This window comes from Dermacentor silvarum, chromosome 11 (genome assembly GCF_013339745.2).
Source record: "Dermacentor silvarum isolate Dsil-2018 chromosome 11, BIME_Dsil_1.4, whole genome shotgun sequence".
NCBI lineage: Eukaryota > Metazoa > Arthropoda > Arachnida > Ixodida > Ixodidae > Dermacentor > Dermacentor silvarum.
In genome coordinates, this window is record NC_051164.1 from 13,174,737 (window position 1) to 13,193,624 (window position 18,888).

Consider the following 18,888-nt stretch of genomic DNA (forward strand, 5'->3'; position numbering starts at 1 on the left):
TCGGTTTGTTCAAATTGTAGCACATATCGTCAGTGAACCAGCACTGGTGCCCGCATTTCCAGTGCTGCTTCACTTCACATATACGCTACGCAATCTTTTATTCTTCCGAAAATTCACTTCTCAGTAGTTCATTACCAGCATTAGTGTTTTTTCGTCTTACCTTTTTCAATGTGCTATGTCGTAGCATCTCCTGCACGTTCCATAAACTGTGCTTTCAAGTTCACGTAACGGCCACATTTTTTAAGTTGTGCTATGTCTTTTCATTTCAATTGGTTAGCTGCACTAAACTTAACGTGCGAACGCCATGTGTACATAACATTCTTGGCATTCTGCTGCAGGATGAGGGCCTTGGAAAGACCAGATGATGGGAAAAAATCAACGTCTGTGTTGCACGGTAAAGCATGTGACTGACGTAAAAGGATCGATAGATACGGCATCTGCCTGTTGGAAATGCACCATTTCGCTTCCCTGAAAGAACTTAGGTGCTGCGAAAGTACTTGACTGATCAGCCCGGTAGTTAGTCTGTGCTTTTTTTTTTCATACTTATCATTAATAATATTGATATTATGTCTGGCCAGATTGACAAAATGGTGAAATGCACGCCGTGTTATTTAAAACCGCAAAGATGACACAGCTATGCCGTGATGAAATCAAACTCATATTTAATGCCTCTTCAACAGTCATATATTATTGTTTTGTAGAGCATAGTCATGATTATGATGTGCGAAGTCATGAGTTTCGCATAATGTGTTACGGTTGAGACGTGAGCTTTTTTACTGCCCACAATTTGTAATGCAGCACATTAATATTTAGTGGAATATTGAAGCTACTTTTGCATGAGCAAGTGTACATCAAGAAAGATACCATAATTTTAATGATTGATCTCAGCTTTGCTGAACTCAAGGTAGTAATGCGCTCTATACTGTATTTTTCAGCAACGCCATTGTGACAGTCTGCATCACCATTTGGCCTGTTGTGGGATCCCACAAGACACGCTCTGTTCCTCGGTCAATTACTGAACTTCTGCAAGCCCCATGGAAGCCAACTGTGATCCGCATCGAATGAAACAAATTCATTGTTCCGGCCTTCATAATTAATCTTAAGCTGAAGTTAGAAACGGAGCTGAAACAGCGTATATTCTGTAAGGATTTACCACTGCATACCTTCGGGTGGCCACACCCGACGGTATGCTACTGTCTAGAACACTGCTAGTCTACTGTCTAGAACACGGATAGTGTTTTATTCTAGAATAGCTTTATCAGTAGTACTACGGCTTGTGTTTGTAGGATCAGAGTCCACGCTCTTTTTGCAATCCTATCAGATCACAAAAAGACGAGGATAATTTTAATTTATTGTTTCATAAATTGACACTTGGACTGACAAGAAATAATTCAGTGATGCAGACTGCTTTATTAAATATGAAAAGAAACCTGGATGAAAAATACAGACTTATACTGCCAGGTGCCTATGAAGCCAGATGTATGCAAAATGCCTTTAGTGGTGACGTTTGAGCTGTTAGGATGTCAGAAAGGAGATTGAGGTTCTAGCGAATATAGTGCGACAACTACAGTGCAGCAGGACACATTAACTGGAGCTCCACTCTTCTCTGCTTACACACCAACGCAAGCGCAGCGCCCTTGAAAAGGCAGTTGCTCTGCGTGGTTGCGTTGGCAGCCTGGTTCCTGCATAAGAGAAGGGGTTGGTTATAAACATACAATGATGTTAACGCACATGAAAACTAGCTTAGGTACAGTATTCGTTTTCATTAGTTTACTGTTCGAAGTAAATACATTCGTTAAAGATTTTCATTGTGTTCAGGAAGCCGATTTTTTTTTACATTTATAAGCTTGGACTGCTTTCATTCATATTTTCAAAGATACAGTTTTAAGCTGGTCTGGCGTTTGCTAAGCCAGACCGACATACAGCAATCTAACACTTACATAATGCACTCACTGGAATGTGCGCAACAAATATATGTGACACATATGTGCTACCACTTGCTAGCGTTTTCTGTATAAGGAGCTGGGTCAACTGCTACAACTTTTTCTATCACAATAAAGATAATGTGATGTCCAAAAACTATCCTCTCTTGTATTGTTATTCAAAGTTTTGCATTGGAATAAAACATTACATTCCCTCTGTATACATGCAGGTGTAATTATGAAAACAATTTCATGGTTGCTCACTTCCTCGTTGCGCTTGGATGTTCATAAGAATAAGCTAATTAAACTGAATATATTGAAGCATGGCTCACGTAATTATTGCTAACGACTGTAAATAGCAGCTACTGCGACATGTCCCACGCAAATTACAGTATACTTTTTGTTTTCCCTAGAGCAACTAACTTCCTGAAATTATAGAGAAAAAGAAAAGTGGCACACCTGGTCGTTTTTAGAGAAGCTCGCCTTGCTGTGGTGCGCTTCGCCGTCCTTGGGATAGCGTAGTTAGTGAAGCACCCGAGTACAAACCGCTCAGGTGGAGTGAATTTCCGGCGCTCGCGCAGCCAGACCCGCATACAGCAATCGAGCACACAGGCAATACACCCACTAACGGCAGGAATCTTCGCAGTTGTGTTCTTTTCATAGGTTCGAAGTCCGCCGCAGTTATGTATCGTGGCGCGTTTCAAATGATGCTGCTTTGTATGATCTCCCGCGAGAAACACGGCACTGGCGCTGATAGTAGTTTCGGAGCACTCGCACGAAGAATACACGTATGCAGTCATCAACTGGCTCATGCACGGAATAAGACGACAGGTCACTGCACTAGCTGGCAGTCTTCTTGACAGGACGGCCGATCTGCCTCGGTGCCAGAGTAGAATTACTCCGTTGACGAAGCGCTCCAGAGAATTGCACCGGTCCGTAAAACGATGCCCTAGAAGATGCGCAGCATCGTTAACGAAAGAAAAGCAACGTAGACAACTGGAATCCATCTGAAAAAGCCGACGAGGCGAGTGACAGATCACAACGCAGCCATGATTGCGCACTAACTTCACTCAAGGAGCGATTCAAGGTAGCTGCGGGGCTATATACCTTGAGATTCTCGAGTAAAACGCTCGAGCTTTCCTTCACTAAAGGCGCGTTTCGAGTGGAGGGCGATTTGTTAAATGAAAAGCCGCCCTCAAGGAGCATTTCGAGTGGAGGGTCGAGTCGAGGTGCGTTTGTGAATACGGGAGTAAGCGTCGTAACTGCACTAGCTTTTGGAAAGGTGGGGGACAACCCTGTTTTTAATCACCTGCTGAAATCAATTTATGATGTTTGCAATGAAGAACTTTCCCTCGTGACATACTGGGTACCAGGGCATTGCGACATAAGCTGCTTTACGTAGTGACGTTGAAGTTACTGAGGTCCCTATTCGAGAAAAATAAACATTACGTCCATAAGCGGCTACGTCAGCACTGGCAGTCCCAGTGGGTTAAATGAAACGGAAAACAAGTTACATGCAATGAAACCACAACTAGGCAACTTTTTACAGCAAAAAGTCACAAGACTAAGAGTCACAAGACACACTGCAGGCTACGTTTAGGACCCACATACGCAACACATATATACCTGTTAACAGGCAAATAACCACCCGTATGCGCAAAATGTGCAAATCTCACAGTCCAACACATCTTAATTTGAAGTCCTTGACTGCACCAAGCAAGAGCACAACATTTTAAAGAACTTTACACACATATTACACCATCTCACCTTGCATTATGTTCATCCCATGACCCTATGTTTACTGTAACGTCCAGTTTTTAAACACCGTGTACTACAGTCCAAACCACCATGCTCCATCACATACGTGAGGAGCCTGAGGTATTGAATGCCCCGAGGTCTCGCAGCTTTTCTCATGGTAAAAGTACTTTGCTGACGGCTTCGAGACAAAACTTTATCGCTTATAATCACTGAGAACCACAAATATTCTGTATAACATATACGTAGCATAATACATATAACAAGTGACTACTCATAGTCACCGATATCCATATATAACACATACACAGTTGAAATGTATCATATAACAGTAACACCGTTCTTTAGCTTGGCCTTTTACACCTTTGTCACTAGAAGATTTTTGCCCATTGCACACTTTACCATCCTTACCATTTTGGTCCGACACTTGTATTTATATTATAAATCATTAAATGTATGCATAGACTTGGCACTCTTGGCCAAAGATGCCCTTGCGCCATTAAAACCCATCAATCACCAAGCTGCTTAAGCAGCCCTTACTTAACATTCTTAGGGTGCTCGCGCACTTTCCTGGGTGTATCTTTCTATCACTGTAGGTTCGTACCTAACCGTTTTCCCGCCTACCTGGGTCACTGGGTAGTCAGTTGTCGAATGGGTAGCGCATCAGGCTGCTGTGCTGAGTTAGCGGTTCCAAACCATTCACTGGACCAACTTGCGCCACTCAGTATGTAACGATCTGTACATACGTCACGCTCTCGAACGAACCCTTATCACGTGACATGGGTCACTGTAGACGCGGGACTGGGTAGGTACCACTGTTCAAAGAAGCTTTGACGCCGACTTTCAGTACTGGGCATGTGCCACTCGGTCTGTGTTGGTCTTCAATGAAGCCCTTTGATGCAAACTTGAGTCTCTTGGTATGAGCCAGCAGGCATGTGCCGCACTTCAAAAAACGTCTGTGATGCCAACTTGGGTAACAAGGCATGTGCCCCTCGGGATGTGCCACTCTACAATGACGAAAAAAAGCTCCCTCCAATTGTGAGCGGAATCGAGCCCACGTCACAGGGGTTTGCTCACGGATAGCAACCCGACGCATTTGCATGCTGCACCAAAAATGCACTGGGTATGCCCTTCATACGTAACTAGTTTCGACGTTGGCTATACGTTGTGTCGCTGTGTCGATTCAGTGCTAACGTATTACCGTTGACAGTCATATTTAGATAGATTCTGCTGCAATTATTCTGAGTTTTCGCATGTACTAGATGGAGAGAAGTAATTTTTAATTGAATAAAAGAAAACATTTCACCATTTGACGGCATGCTTGACAGCCCGCGCTCCATAAACAACAGAGAAGCACTTATTTGTAATGCATGTACCTAATAATTACCTAATTTGCGAGGTTCAAGCGAGTGAGTCAAGTGATCTTGTGAATTTCAGTCATTGTACATTACATCTCAATTTAAATAATCTGCACTTCAGAGGACTAAATAGAAATTTCACGAAAGATCATCCTACCGTATTAGCTTTGCTTGTCTCGAGCAGCTTGTAACAAAAGTGTGCAACTTTGAGAACTTACGTGCAGCAGGAGACTAAACACGCAAGTTGGCACATTTCTGACAGCTTGTTATAAATCATGACTGAAGAGGATATCTCCTTTAACCGCTGTGAGTGAACGCAACACAGGATGAAAATTGTTTTCACATCTTGCTGTAACGATTATGGTGTACTATAAAACACCGCTGGCCTTTCCGGAAGCGGGGATTGAGCTTGATGAACGACGCCATATATCCATCTTGGTTTACAAAACTTCATGTACTTGAGTGATAACGCATGCCTCTACACAGAACAGTTTTGGAAGTTGTTTTGTCATTTTTGGCTTTAAGATTCTTGCCTGGCATATGAGAGGTATCCCGTGTTGTAGCGCTGTTAGGAGATGTTTTGCCATGCCATCTGGAAAAAGAACTACAGAAAGGTGACTTACTCTACACTGCGTATATTTCATCTCAATTTTATTCTTTGCATTGATCCAAGTCACGCATATATGCATCCACATGCACAAAAGTTAGGTCAAGCCGGCCAATTATTTTATGTTAGTCAAAAAGTCACAGGCCTGCGCGGCACACACAGCACAGTCAAAGCTTAAGCTGGTGGAGCGGCTCAAGAGTAGCTCCAATTTGGGCACCACGCACAACAGGGTCTTCGCGGAAGTCTGTTCGCTTCGTTTTGACGAGAACGGTCAGCCCGGCGTCGACGGCGAGCTGCGGCTTGTAATGCTCTCTGCACAGCAGTCTGCTGTGCCCGATCAAGCCTTACAACTACAACTTACATGTCGGCGCGCCGCGTTTGCAGGCACCTTAACTAGATGGCGCCACCATACTGCCGGAGGCTCGGCAGCTCGGGAGCGCGTTGATTGCGCGCCTCGTCTGAATCGCATATCGTCGTCTGAGCATGCGGACGCTGCGTTTACAGACATCTTACCTAGATGGCGCCACCATACTGGCGGAGGCTCGAGTCGTTTCCCCCTGCGTTTGCCTTAAAGCTCATTCACACCGGCGACTTGAGGAGGTCGCGCGACCATTTGCGACTCGCGAATAAAAAGCGACCGAAGGCGACTGATGTTCACACCGGCAAGCACGGCTGAGCGCGACCTGCAAGTCGCAATCCCGGACATTCTCATTCTTCAGCGAGAATTCTAGGGATCTACGCAGTTAATTAGCGTGCACTTCGCTGGCACTGTGTAAATTGGTTTCGCGTTCCGGCAACAGCCAGTGGATTTTGATTCGAGCGATGGCTGGATTTTGATTCGAGCGAACAGGAAGACGTCGTCCCTGTGCTGATGTGCTCCGCCGGGGTGTCAGCTGTGGCAGCGCGGAAGCCTCCGAAGAAAACGCGACGCTCGTGGGTGCACCCGTGCCTCCGCTCGCGTGAAGTGACCGGCCGCGCAAGCCGCCTCCTGCCCGAACTTTGTGCATGACAACGAGTATTATCGAGAGCAAGTTGTAATTTCTTGTTCGCATTGCGTGTTATTCGGTGCATAAGCAAAGCTGTTCACCCGCTGTTCACCTTCGGGTGACGTGCTCATCCAACGAACGGCAGCTGGAAGAAGGGTTTGTGTTGTGCTTTCTTTTCCTGCTGTTTAGCTTCCAGCGAATGCGACCACGTACATTCGACACGTTGCCGCAACTGCTGCGTCCCAGAATCACAAGACAAGACACCAATTACCGGCCTGTAGCCTGCTTATCGTGACGCGCACATTGCATTTGGCGTGGACGACGACACACATCACTTTCGGCGCGGCGCTGATTGGTTGAGCAGCTTTGCGACCACGGTCGCGCGACTGAAAAATCGAGCAGTGAGCGACTAGCCCAGAATGGTCGCTTTTCGCCAAAAGCGACCATTTGCAACCATTTGCGACTGGTCGCTTTGCGACCAACTTGGTCGCGCGACCACTGCCAGTCGCCGGTGTGAACGAACCTTTAGGGTATTTTCCGCGGCCCGACGGCAAACGCTTGCGTGGCTCAGTGGTAGAGTATCCGGCCCTCACGTAGCGGGCGCGGGTTCGATCCCGGCGGGAATAGGGTACTTCTTTCGCCGTTTCCGGCGGTAGCGGTTGCGCGGCGGACGCCGGCGGCGGCATCATCGAGGCCAGAAACGGCTATTGGAATGAGCCCATAAGAGGCTTACGCTGTAAAATGCATATGATGACATGACGTACGTAGTTACCGCTAAATAGTGCGCTGTTAATCGGAACAGGGCCATATCGGCAAAAGTCGGTGAAGCGAAGCGTTCAAAATGCAAACGGCCAAACGGTTGAGAATGGAGAAGTTCAGCTATACGTACGAACGGCAAAACACGGCCATACGCAGAGGCTTGAAGTATTCTCACCACACAACGTTGCCACATTCCCTCTTGAGGTCTGATGTGATGCAGTGTTTCTAGTTAGTTTCTGTAATGAGGACTAGATGGTAGTTGTAACCATAGCAAGGGGTCCAGATTCTGTAGTCGGCAAGTTAAGGCACTTGGTGAACTGCAGAAAGCTTGCGTCTTTTTGAGCGCAAGCCAACAAAGTTCTCTGGCACCTTCCGTCCTCGCCAAAGGTATTGGACGCGTCTGGGTGTAGCCTTTCCCGCAGCGTAGCAACCTTGCCGTACCGCTTGTGGCTGAGAGTGGCGTTTACTAACACTTCCTCCTTGTCATGAGGTTCCTTGGGTATGGGTGCCGCTACTTAGGCCAAGCTTGAGCTCAACGTCAGAATAAGAAGCTGTTATCATCAGCCTATATTTTATGTCCACTGCAAGACGAAGGGCTCTCCCTGCGGTCTCCAATTACCCCTCCCTTGTCTTGCGCTAGCGTATTCTAACTCGCGCCTGCAAATTTCCTAACTTCATCATCCCATCTGGTTTTCTGCCAACCTCGACTGCGCTTCCCTTCTCTTGGTATCCATTCTGTAACCCTAATCATCCACCGGTTGAAAATCCTACGCATTACATGGCCTGCCCAGCTCCATTTCTTCCTCTTAATGTCAACTAGAATATCGGCTATTCCCGTTTGTTCTTTGATCCACACCGCTCTCTTCCTGTCTCTTAACGTTAGTCCTAGGATTTTTCGTTCCATCGCTCTTTGTGCGGTCCTTAACTTGTTCTCGAGTTCGGCAGGCATTGCCAAATCCTGACTGGCAGCTTACCACTGTCGTTGAAAATAAAAGTGTACGATCGTTGCATTCTACCGGTGGTAACATATGGGCAGAAACTTGGAGGTTAACAAAGAAGCTGTTATAGTAAGGGAAAAAAACAACTATATTCACAGCAAAGCACTCAAGTAAAAGGGAGGAATTTGAGGGAAGCATACTGGCACACGATACTAACTTGGAATAAGAAAGTCATTGTGAGTTCATGCAAGGTCCAGATAGAGTACGCCGCGAAGCGTGGCAGCAATCAAATTACGGGGTTTAACGCGCCAACACAACGATCTGATCGTGAAGCACGTCGTAGTGGGGGACTCCGGAATAATTTGAAGCACCTGGAGTTCTTTAACGTGCACCTAAATCAAAGTACACGGGTGTTTTCGCATCTCGCCCCTGTCGATATGCGGCCACCGGGACCAGGATTCAAACCCGCGACCTCGTGCGCAGCAGTCCTACACCATAGCCACTAAGCAACCACGGCGGTGGAAGCGCGGCAGGAAATGGGATAGAAAGATCTGTCACCAGTGCCACGAATGATGACTTGCAAAGGGTTTCATCCCCGATGGTTAGGCGGCCCAAGCAGAGGAACCGTGCCAACGGAGCTCGTAGTGTTCCCTGGTGCACCCCTCCCCATGTCAGGTGAATCATGCCATGTAGCCATGTAGTCATGTCAGGTGAACCACTTCCACTGGAGAGGTAGGGGAGAGGATGTCGCAGTTCCCACAGGGAATTGGCTCGGTTGGACTGGCGAACCTCGGGCCCGCAGCCCGACAGCTTCATCCAGCACCCAATGCAGCGGCGGCCTCTTCTCTCTTGGCACTCTATAAGCATAGCCACTAAACTCACGCGATAATTTATGCCATACAAGAAGCCTCATGACCCACTAAGCACCAGTCCAATACCATCAACAATTGTAGCCGACTCCAGCAAAGCCATTCGCAACATACAACGCCGAATACTGGAAACCCACCTACATGGCATTCTAATGGAATCCTCTAACCACAACCCGAACATTGCAATCACCCTGCATTGAGTACCTGGTCATGCTGGGAACGAGGGAAATGGGTTGGTTCATTAACCTGCCCGCGCAATTAACCTCCGGACGCCCTCGATTCCCCGGCCAAATCCAACGAGATGGGAAGACGCCGCCACGTACAAAGAGAAAATAGCTGAACTCTACAAGAACATCCGGGAAAACCGCACTATTTTTCCCCAACCTCACCCTTCACTCAACACGAAGCAAGCACATGTCCTTTGCAAAGTTCGGGCGAACACTCTCCTCACCCCACTAATGCTATACGTACAACTTCGGATTGCGTAGCCCAGCTCACTGCCCCGAGATAAGGGCAGATACAGAACACATTCTGTACTCATGTAACACTCCCTTTACGTCTCCATATTTCTCTTACTCTCCCCCTTCTTCCTGGAGTGTTTGGCTTCACTGGGACTCAACGGATCAACAACGAGCCTTACGCAGCAAGCGCACTTCTTTAGTGTACCTTAGTACTGGTCCACTGGCCCTAAATAAAGTTTTTTACTCCTCCTCCTCCTCCTCCTCCTCCTACTCCTCCTCCCTCTCCTCCTCTCTCTTGTCTCGCTGGTATCGCGCTCCTCCTGTACTAATCTTCTCTTCCTTTGCCAGGGACTGCGTCAGTCTCTAATTGGCTGTAGTGTTGTTATTATTTTGCGTCTCTGCTCGCTCGTGCCACCCCAGGATGTTCGCCGTCATCTTCTGCATTGTGTCATTCTTTCGTGCCATAAGCGGGTGTCCATGGTCTTCCTTTTCCTATCCACATCAGCTAGCATCTCACACAGCATACGCGCACTTCACTCATGACATTCATACGGCATGAAAATGGACGATAACCCGTCGTGCCATTCCTGCAGGTGCCAGGAAACCATCCAGCACCTATTGTGTATCTGTCGTCGCTACAACGTCCAACGCCTCTCTCTCCGGACATTTGACTCACTGGACTAGAAACCTTTTTCTGAGTCAAAGAGACTCGGACTGTAGTCGCACCCATCACTGGCACAAAAATCGATTCATGCACTAATGCAGTACTGGAAGTGCACTGGCCTGGAAGAATGTTTATGGTGCTCCTGTGCATCTTCTCACATGCACTCGGTGCTCACTCTCTTCCTCTTTCCCTATTTCTATTCCCCCTTTCCCTTACCCCCAATGTAGGGCAGCAAACCGGACGCTCGTCTGCTTGACTTCCCTGCCCCTTGCTTTCTCTCTCTCTCTCTTCAATAAGGACGGCATCATTTCTCTATCTTGGTGATCAGGAGGGGATGATATATCGCTTGTTACTGTCATACCTACACTTCACTACTATAAGAAAACATTGTTTTGGGTATTGCCTTTCACAGATTTGGCCTGGACAATGCAATTCCTCCTATTCCTTCTCCTGAAGGCTCTATTTTCAGATTTAGCCAGAGGGATTTTCATGCCAGCTTTCAGGATTTCTTTATTAATTGCAATGAATTTCCTTGTTGAATTTATTTTGTTTCATTTTTACTTTCTTTTTATTGTGTGCTCCCCGATTAATTTCCATCTCGTACTTGCAACGTGCAGTTCATGCTTTCTTGCAGTGTTTATTGTTCAGTAAGGCTAAAAGCTACCAAGGGAAAGAAAATTTTTAGTACATTTCACTAAATTAAGTGCGTTCCTGGCGAATCCCCTATAGTTTTGCGAGCCATGCTATTAAATTAGAACAATGTCAGAAGAATGCGGAGGCATGCGCATGAACATGAACATAGCAATAAGTAGGAATAGATATTGTGACTCGCACATTGACGGCATCGCACATCAATGCATTTGCGTTGGCTTGCCCTCACACTCCATTCTGGAGTCAGTGTGGGGTGAAGAATGCATCGGCAAATGCTCCTCCAAAAAGAAGCTGGCATTACCCTCCAGCAAATCGCGCCCGCTCGTTTCTTTTCTCATGAAGCCTGCGTGTTCGCCTCTGTTTACTATCCGGTAGCTAATCGCCGCCACGTCCTAGCGCACGCATCAATCTTCTTTGCCAACGCATGACGCAGCACCTTTGTTCCTCTTTTCCCGCGCGTGCGTCTACATCAGGGATGCGCAACACTTAGCCCGCGAGGGGCGCTTTACCGGCCCTTGCCGGAGTTCCGACGTTCGATGTTTGCTGGTACTGCTATCAGCGCATTGCCATCGGATGATAGAAATTACGATATTTCAGCCAAGCCCCATATACGGCAATAAAGTTAGCGGTGTCAAGCGCATGAGGAAAAAAAGACCAAGTGGTGGGAGCGAAGCATTTCTGCGTGCGACAAAAATAGGAAACGCGAGCGACCTCCAAACACTTTTGACTATGTTACTAATGCCATAGTTTTAATAACTGCGCAACATGCATATCTCAAAACGGGCACTTTACCAACATTTACCGGCTGAATTATTGCTGGCAGCTGCGCCTGCGAATACTTGCTTTTGTTCGGTGCTTCAGGCATTCTTTTTTTCGATACTCAGAAATATTTACTCTTACGGCAGCGGACCACGACTAAGTGTTAAACAGTATATCTCACGGTTAATGAAAAAGTGAATCAAGGTTATTCAAGTTTAGCGGCGATGTAATCAGCGACAGTTTTCAGTGTTTTTGCCTAGGCCAATGCATTACGTGTCACACTTCACCGACATATTTTAAGGAGCTGGTAATGAAGTGAGCAAGGCTTGTCAGCCTTCTAGCTAGGCTCAATATAATGGCTTTCGCGTTTGGTCGGACATGGCTTTTTCTCGTCCATTTTAACCCTGAACGCCACAATGTTTTCTGTCTACCTCGGAGTGGAAAAAATAAATGGCGTTTTTTTTTTCAATAATTTATAGCATGAGAAAATGCATCTTTGTTTGAAGGTCAGTGTTCATGCACGGAAGCAAACAACTACGACACACAATGTTTAGAACATGTGCAGAAACATCGGAGGGACTCCTAGAGCTTTTCGAATCATCCGAAGATGCGAAAAACCATCGTCTAAAAGCCATTTCTTCGTGAAGATTGCCACTACGCAATGCAGCTAAAAATTTTTTTTCTCATAACATTGACATTACATTAACAATAAATTGCTTTTATAACAAAGCACTTTTATTATGAAATGAACGCAATATTATTTATCACTAACTAAACTTTCTGTGTATATTGTAATTTGTCTTCATGTATTGTACTGTGTAATTTAACCGTAAAGGAATCTATGTATCTATATTTTCAGTTAGTGATGAATCTATGTGTATTACGACTTGTAAAATATTAACCCTCTATTACTATGAATGAATTTTGTTCGTCTGTCCTCAATGCTTTCCATGTATCACGGAGGCTCGGGTTCCCCTCAAGTGACTAATGTCACTTTTATCCCGAGCCTGCCCTCATCCTTGAGATGAAAATAAACTGATTTGATTGATTGATCTTGAGTGTTTACTGGGGCTAGCAAGTCATCCCCAGCATTTTCCGGAATTTATTGATTATTAATCGAGTATTGATTAGCTATTGATTGGCTATCGCAAGGTATTGGCTACGTATTTGGGCTAGGCTAAGCACTATTAGGTCATCCCCTGCATTTTCCGGAATTTATTGTTAATTAATCGAGTATCAATTAGCTATTGATTGGCTATCGATTGCTATCGATGACTGACTAAGGTTTTTAAGCAGTCCCAACCATGCTCAGCTAGACTTATCCAGGCTCAGCTTCGCTGTTCACAATGTGCCATTGCGCTTGGACCCTTTCTGCACTACCACCAGGATCTGCCCACATTTTCTCCTGCTGCAAGTGTATGTGGCGACTGCGCGCGGTCTTCTTCTTCTTTCTGGGGTTTTATGTGCCAAAACCAGTTCTGATTATGAGTCACGCCGTAGTGGAGGGCTCCGGATGAATTTTGACCACCTGGGGTTCTTTATCTTGCACTACAACGCAAGCACCGCGCGGTCGCATCTTGAGAGCGATCTGCGATGGGGGCAGAGTCTCGTGCGTCGGGTGCGTCGGCGGTTCGTAGCTGTTTGCGTGCTGTCTGTTCTCGGCGCTCAGTTTGCGTTGAATTGATAAACAGCCCGAAGGTCACTTCGCTCGCAGCTGCAGCCGCGTTTCCTCATGCCAGCGTTTTGACAGCCTAGTGTCCGTGTTCATTGAGTGTGATGTGTTCACGTTTGCTGTGCGCGCTGACACTATGCTTGTTAATTCAGTTAGCAAGCGAATATTTAAAAGTTGATAGAGCCGATAAAAGTACTATCCTTACTGCGTATGGCTATCTGCTAATTTGCTATCGCAATGGATGCTTCGCCTTCCAGGCGAGACTGCGACTTTTTTCATTGCAAGAACGTTTAACTATTGCGTAAGCTGCCCATCCATATGATTATGCAACCATGAACTTTCTTATTTTAAAGGTACCTGAACCACGCGCAGCACTTATCCTATTTTCATTCTGATTTGGTGTACTTTGAGTTTTGTTGTTCTTGCATAACTCGCCTATAATTCAAAAAAATTGGCTATAAATCAAAAGCCTCCAAATTCACAAGTTTTGAATTACTCCTTCGCTTGTATCTAGTTGCGCTTTTTAATATCTTCTCTAACTAGCGCCAAATACCGTAACTAATTCGCACTAATTCCATATGATAGCAAGCAAAGCTCTCTAGTTTAGTTGGACTCAGGTCGCGCAATAATGCAAGGAAAAAAATTCGTTGTACCAAAACAGTTGTACTTCCTCTTTACCACATTTTTTTGCTGCCTCCGAGCGTTCTCTAGGCAAACAAGTTGATATAAAAGAAGTTCGGACTTAGACGGTGAAAGCTTGAGACCCATTTCCTTGATGTACACTTCAACACAGTCGACGGTCTCCTGAAGGGAGCTCTCCACGCAGCCCTCCGAGCCACCGACATTCCACATGGTAATATCGTCGGCGTAGAGGGAGTACTTGATGCCGTCCAGGCTTGAGAGCTCAGCAGCAAGCCCGCACATGTATTTCTGAAATAACCTACCTTCACTTCAAATGCATTTCTCCACTTCGATAAAAAGTGGTTCAGGGCCCCTTTAATGCGTAGGCAAAGTTCAAAGTGTGTGGGTTAATTGCGCCCTTTGCTACAAATAACTTATTTGAGTGCTCCGCAGCGCTAAGAGTGTGTTTTACGAGGGGCGCAATATTTAGCCTGATGTCATGACGCAACTACCAGCACCACCGCTATTAAATTTAACACTCTTTGGGGGGAAAGCTATGGCAAATTTGTGTGCGAGGTTACATGCGTGTGGAGAAAATGCGACATTTGTAAATATTTCGTTAGTAAGTGCTCGAAAGGGGGACATGGCTGTTGTCAGTTGGCTTTGCTAATTTCCCGGGAGAACTCTGCGTTACAAAAAGATTATATTTATTCAAATGGAGGGCATCTTAAGTGCATTGCCTTGCGAAATTTTTACATTTCTGGCTTAGGAGCGTTACAAACAAATATTGAACCTTCGCTTTTTTTTTGGGGGGGGGGGCGGTTTCGCCCAGTGTTCTAGGTGAAATAAACAAGGCACCTTGTTTTTGTTTAGTTTTGTTTGGTAAGGGCTAGTTAATGCGTGATGTGTCGGCAAAATTTAATGTGGGCGGGCTATTTGAGGCCTTTGCATGCAAATACTATGCGAGCGCTGCGGGGCGTTGTAGGAGTGTTTTACGAACAATGCAGCATTTATGTATCTGCCTTGGCATAACTATATCAATACAACCGAGATAAAATTTAGCCTGAAAGAGGCGAATGGCTAATGTCCTCGCGATGTAAAATGTGTGTGGATGAATTACTGCCCGTGTGAAATTTGCTTGACAAGCGATCGAAATCGTTATACACAGGCAAGGTTTCGAACGATCGAGTCATAAATAGGGTAACCGTTTTAATGTATGGGACTTCTTCAAAAGCCAATAAAATTGTTATTGCAGCTTCTCGAAATAAACTTAGCGGGAAATTGAGTTGTTATTCTACTATATAGGCCTCACAAGTATGATGTCTTTTTCCTATTTATTTTGTTTTAGTAGCACAACGTTTCTAGGTGACTCATCCCGCTTTTCAGGCACGAACCCATCTCGGCGCCACGGGTTGATGCACGTCCCTCGGGAAACGAATTTCGCCTGAAACCAAGTTGTGCTTCTTGTCTTTCTCGCCTGACGAAAGGCCACCATTTCTGTAAGAACGTTTCCCGTCCATAGTTGCGAAAGCAAGTTAGCTAAAACCCGTTGGCAATGCTAACTTTCGTTTTGGAAGAAGACAAGACGAAACCTTTGCGCCATCACGGCGCCGAAGATTCCCCGTGTCTGTCGCATAATTGCTTAAAAGCTCCAAAGAGGCTTCCACCAACATGAAAGCGCATATACTTACGTGGTGTCCTGTTCTAATCAGTGCCCTCCGGGTGCTTTCAGCAACTTTTTGCACTGACAGAAAGTTACGGCGGTAACTGCATTAGAATATCTCCAGATGACTGGCGTCGCCAAACTTTCCAGACTAAACAGCCAGACATGCTTCGGTTTCGCAAGAGAGGCATATTGGTGTTTGTGCATTAATATCCCACTGCTTATACCAGAAGCTAAGCAGACGCCGCTTCCTCAAAACACAACATGCATTTCTCACACACGGCTTCACACAAATACATAATTTCGTTCAAGAATTTTGGCACTTGGCGAAACAGTTAGTAAGGCATTCTAGGTAATATATATATTCAAAACTATGCAATACTTTCTATCACCTCTCTAATGTTTGAATAACGTCAAGCCTCAGGAACAACTAGCCTCCATACGGTACCCAGTAAACATCTATAGTTGCGTGGTTATATAACATCGATTCTAACTTGCAAGTTGGAATCAGGGAGCGCAAGACAGGGCTAATTGGCAATCGCAGGGAGAGGCCTTCGTCTTGCAGTGGACATAAATATAGGCTGGTGATGACGATGATGATAACATCGATATCTACAAAATGCTTTTATACACCATTTGTGTTAAGTTTAGTAAGACGGTAATTTATTCCCTTGTTGTGCATCTATCGTAGCCCATCCGCCTCTCCAATGTTTCTAAGCGCGCTCATTACCCATTCTGTCATTGCGAGAATGCATTCAAAGAGTTAAGCAGAGATGTTCAAGCGGTGTCTATCCCGCTAATTTTATCGTCACGGTCTCGTTGTTTGTTTATGATTATTTTCAGCCTGCAAAAGCTGCACCTTGGCCATGACAGGAAGTGCATTCGAAGGCCCCAGACTCGTTCTATGTCACCGACTTTCTTTTTATTTAACTGAAGCAAATTGGGAAGGATGGCTCACTCAGTACTGACTCTCTATTTTACAATGACAAGGAGATAATTGCATCAGCATTCTTTCAGATGGTATTTCGCAAAATTGGTGGATTTCCTGAGTCGGAATTCGGGTTGACAGACTTCCACAGCAAATTATTATTTTGTTCTCGCCTTCTTTGTTGACTACAGCTGTAGTGTTCCAGTAAGCCTCACTTTCATTTACAATGCGTTACGCGGTAAACCAACTAGCACGTCTTCGAGCCTTGAATAGAGGATAGGATATTTAACGTACAATAATATAGCGGAAATGACAAGCGAATGACATCAGTAGCAGCGAAAGGGTATAGCGGTGATCGCCATGTTGAAATAACGGCGAATAAGTCGGTTTAGAGTATGTATGTGCGCGCGTCATTGCATTATTGTTCTAAACCACCATGACTAGGATGACGGTGACCATCTCATTCTGCTGCTCCTCGTTTGCTTCTTATTGGGATTGCGAATATTTAACGCGACACCGTGCTCTACCAGAATGGCAGGCCATTCGCGGCACCTGACGTTGTGGGATGAATCAGTTCGTAGGAGATAGCCGCAGTAATCTGTTGTGCGCTTAGCTCCACGGAAACTAAGCCTCTTCAGGCTACGGAGCGAGAGCACTCTACAGAACCATATTAGCACGAAAATTATTTTCTCCAGCTGGTTGACTGTTTTACCCCTACTGGCACCAACAAATTCTGTTGATTAAAAATTTACCGGCCTTATTTTTGCATATTCATAATCACAAAAAAATTATTGGTTCCAAACAAGATTAGGAATTTTCAATCGTTCAAATGCGTTTCCTCAACTTTACAGAACGTGGCCCCCGTGCCCGAACTGGCTATGCAGGCACGCCAGGTATGACGACATGAATGATTTGTTTATCATATTTAAAGCACCCATCCACCCACCCAAAATGTGGGCTGGTTGCAAAACATTGTGAAAAAAATGAAAGAAATGAGCCTGCTCCAGCATGACACATTAATACCGAGAGCAACAACCTAGGTGCGTTCCTTTCTGCCAGTGTTAGTGAAACATCTTGCACATGCCATTCAACGTTGCAGCACAAGCCTAATCAACAAGTGCTTTAAGATGTTTACAACACATTGAAACAAAAATATTTTCATCAGTGGCATTGATTGTGATGCAATATCTTGACATAAGAAGGGGTTAGTGCAAATCTCATGAACAATTACGGTTACAATAAAAGTAAGCAAGTTGCCACGCTTCGTTATTTTATTTTTTTGGGTTGTTCATTATTAGCTGACTATTCTATTTCCCTTTCATGTTTGGAAATCAAGTTTAACATTTTGGTTTGATGCCTGTGTTCATGATACTTTCCTATCAGAGGATTCCTACAAGATCGTAATACCAATTAACCTGTTTTGTGTGTAAATGTGACTGTGCCATATATCTGCTGCATGTTGGGCATGTTGGTATGTTCTAACTATGAAAACAATTTTTAGCGCCAGCGAAAGAGGACGGTAGGGAGACTTTGAAAACACAATGCGCTATACGTATTTTCTCTTGTGCAATTATATTTTTTTATTTATTTATTTATTTATTTATTTATTTATTTATTTATTTATTTATTTATTTATTTATTTATTTCAATACTCTCAATGCCACGTGGGGCGTTACAGAGAGGAGTGGGTCTCAATGCAATAATTGGAAATCGCGGTTTTGAAAGATGATGGAGCGGGGATGCTGACAATGGAGGCGGGGAGGCGGTTCCAGCTGGTCGATGTCCTTGGAATGAAGGAATAAGCGTGTAGGTTTGTACGTGAACTGGGGACGTGGACCTTGAAGTTGTGATCGGTGCGTGCTGAAATATAATGAGGAGCAGCGAGTAGTGTATTCTTGAGGTGAAGATTGGTATAGTATATTTTGTGGAATAGCCCAAGCCGCGCCATTTTTCTTCGTGTCGCAAGGTCAGGGAGGTCCAGGAAAATTTTCATAGCAGTAACACTTGCCGTGCGAGAGTAATTAGAAAGGATGAAACGGGCGGCTCGGTTTTGAATGGCTTCAAGAGAGGAGGTAAGCGAGGCAGAGTGAGGATCCCAGATACAGGCGGCATATTCGAGTTTCGACCTTACAAGTGTTTTATACAATAACTGTTTTAAATTATTAAAACAGTTATTGTATAAATAACATACAATAACTGTTAACATATTATTTTTTAGCCTTTATTTTTGGTCGGTGTCGGTCGTTTTGTTGCTTCATGTTTCATCCCGACCAGA